The sequence below is a fragment of the Lolium rigidum genome, chromosome 2 (assembly GCF_022539505.1).
Source record: "Lolium rigidum isolate FL_2022 chromosome 2, APGP_CSIRO_Lrig_0.1, whole genome shotgun sequence".
Lineage (NCBI taxonomy): Eukaryota > Viridiplantae > Streptophyta > Magnoliopsida > Poales > Poaceae > Lolium > Lolium rigidum.
The window spans coordinates 183,116,794-183,119,873 of record NC_061509.1 but is presented as its reverse complement, the minus strand read 5'-3'; the positions used below and the strand labels follow the sequence as shown (position 1 = coordinate 183,119,873).

The following is a 3,080-nucleotide window of genomic DNA, read 5'->3' as shown; positions in this document are numbered from 1 at the left end:
TAGATGCAAGGGACTGTCATCCGATACATCATATAGCATGGCTTTGAAACATTGGCATCAGTATTCGAATATTGAAAGTTAGTGTTGCGATATTCTGTCAAATGTTATTAGATAGGCCAGTGTATTCATATAATATTTTCTTTTCAGTTCCATCAGTGTTTGGAAATTACATATTAGTGTTGAGATCTTAGTGTGTTGAATATTAACAATGGTAGTGCTGAGATCTTAATGGCATTTGTTCCAAAAATTAGGTACAGCAAAGTGGTTCTGCATAGGTTTCATATTGAGCCTGTATAATACCATAAAAAAGTAATAGGCATAATTGGTATGGTTTCTTGCTTTATATCATCCCAAATGAAGCCATGATTTGTGATTATAAAGCAAAAGTTCCTAGGTGGATGCAGATATAAGATTTATAAGCCAATGTAATTCAGTGCAAGTTGTATACTTTTGCAAGTTACCATAAAAAGTAATAGACATAATTGGTATAGTTTCTTGCTTTATATCATCCCAAATGAAGGCGTGATTTGTGATTATAAAGCAAAAGTTCCTAGGTGGATGCACCAAAGCTCAATGTATTACAATTTGAAAGAGGCAGCAAGAGATTTATGTATAGGGTTTAGGATTCATCTAATTACTTGATGTATATATATAGTTTTCTATTTTTCTGTTCTGCTAGCTTACAGTGCTCTGTTTCTATATGTTCCGTTCTTTTCACAGCCCTCCTTTTGTTTCCTGATACAGTGAGATGGTTTTCTTCAATATCACTGTGTTATACTGATTTGTTCCCTTTCTTGTCTCTGTCTACCAGGTTGTTCTCTGTAAGGTCTTATCTTCATGTACGGTTCCTATTACGAGGTTAACTCGCTGGCATCAGCTGAAGAGCTTATCCGTCCAAGAGACCAGGAGTGGATGCGTTTTGGGATCATCCTGGTTGTGTATTCTGATCGGTTGAATATGGTAAGTTTGTCAAGGTTCTTTACTATTTAGATTGTATGTTTTAGCAAAATCTAATTTAAGTGAAACTTTACTACATGTGTAGAACATCAATCCATGTCCGACGCAGCCTTGCTCACTTGCAGAGATTGATACCTCTATCGTGTGTTATAAGTCATAACAAGTACACCAGTCAGTTAAAAAAAGCAAATACATTAGTTAGGCACAAAATCCCATTCCCAAGATATATTTCCATCATGCCAGGTTTTGCAGTGTGTCTATGTCCATAATGAATATGCTATTGCTTTCAAACTTCTATCCCAGAGATTTATTCCCTTTGTTTTTTGAACATAGCGAACTATCACAGAAGGTGCTACAAGAATTTATCGACCAAACTCAGTGTAAATATTGGTTCTCCCGTTACACTGACACTTTTCAGGAAAACATTTACCTTGAAATAATTCAGATAGGACTACGACACCAAACTCAGTGCAAGTTTCTTTTTTTCGGAGATAATAAAAAACATCAATAAGATAAATCTACTTTTTCTTTTTAGCTTACTTTTAACTTTTAACACCACAGTTGTAAAGTAGTTTCGTTGAAACTGTTTCAAATATTTTGCTTTCTTTTATAGTCAGATTCAAGTATATACGCGAATAATTTTCTACTAATTTTCTAAAAAAATCATCACTTAGTTTTGCATTAGGGAATGGAAGTCACTCTTCATTAACTAAGATGATTGGATTACCAGGTCTATATGCAATGAAAAAGTCTGTACTGCTTACCAGGTTAGTAATGTTATGTTGTTAGCCAAACTACTGTTTCCTTTAGGTTTATTTTGTCTCCTTAGGTGGAAAGCATGGTGTCTACTTATATGTTTTGTTCCCAATTTTGTATCGCGCAGATAATTCTGTCAGTTTGGACAGTGAGTTCTTGGGATCTGACAAGTACTCAAAACCAGTGTGGGATCTGGGATGATTATTTTGTCTCTTTGTCACAAATGTTGGAGACTCCCGGGATGATTATTTTGTTATTAATAGACCTTTCTTAAGGTCTTAAATGTTTTCCTTTGTTTTCTTAAGTCTTTACCCCGTAGAAACATTTCTTCTTTCACGATAAATTATGCAATAACCTAATGAAGATTTGACATACTTTGATGGGTAACATATGCACCGGGAATTACATTAGAGAAAATACTCGTGTAACTATTCTGTTTCTCTTCTAATTGTAAGAACCATACTCAGGTTGGTTTCTTCATGACTGTAGGACGTGGTATGGATGGATGAAGGCATAGAACAGGCGCATCCCAGCCTTCTCTTACCCAAATTTGTGAGGCAAGCATCCTTCCATCGTTTTATGGATTGAAGAAGGCGCACAATGAGATCGGTCCACCCTTCTCTTACCCGGATCAGCCAAGGGAGCATCCTTCCATGACAACGGCCAAATCATGTACCGATGTACGAAGTCAGTTTGCTCTTCCTCCACTTGTATTTTCAATCTTTGTGTACACTAATGGAACTGGTTCATGTATAATATTAATTATCAGCGGCTGATTTTCTATTTGAGTAGACTTGATATTGTATATATTGCTAATCAGTGCTATGTATGCATGTGCTTCACAATTTTTAGACAATACTGTAAATTTGCAAATAAAGTGACAAAGGATGGAATCAAGATAGGGACATCGCATTATTTGTTTTCATTGTTTGTGCTTACCAATTTAAACAACTATCCTGATTGCTTTAGACTCATTGTGAGCATATGATGCTTACATCAAAATGCCTAATAACTCGACAACATCCGTAAATCTGTTACAGCAAAGAATGCTCGATTACAGCTCTAATGTTGTCGATGTTGTCGTCGACATAGGGCCTCTCGACGGCGTCGTGTACGTCTAGGTCAACACATTCGCCTCAGGGGTTATCCTGATGGAGCTGAGAAGCGGCTCAGCCTCACTCTCCAAAGATACAAGAGATGTGGTGAACTGCGTAATGTATTATTCATAGCTCATGATTATACCTGTTTGGGGCCTCGCTTGATTATGCACTGTTGGCCTGTTGTTAAACTTTTTTACTCGACTTATGGCCTTTCTGAAGTTTTTTTTAAAGATATCGTGTTTAGACTGCACTCTGCTATAATTTGTG

General features: G+C 36.4%; 1 long non-coding RNA gene across 1 annotated transcript; it reads left to right on the top strand.

The window, feature by feature from the left end:
• The first annotated feature begins 859 nt into the window (after positions 1 to 859).
• On the top strand, positions 860 to 2,459 carry LOC124687803. Its single transcript, XR_006998312.1, has 3 exons — positions 860 to 960; positions 1,688 to 1,724; positions 2,203 to 2,459. It is a non-coding gene; the product is annotated as an uncharacterized LOC124687803 (long non-coding RNA).
• Positions 2,460 to 3,080: the final 621 nt, after the last annotated feature.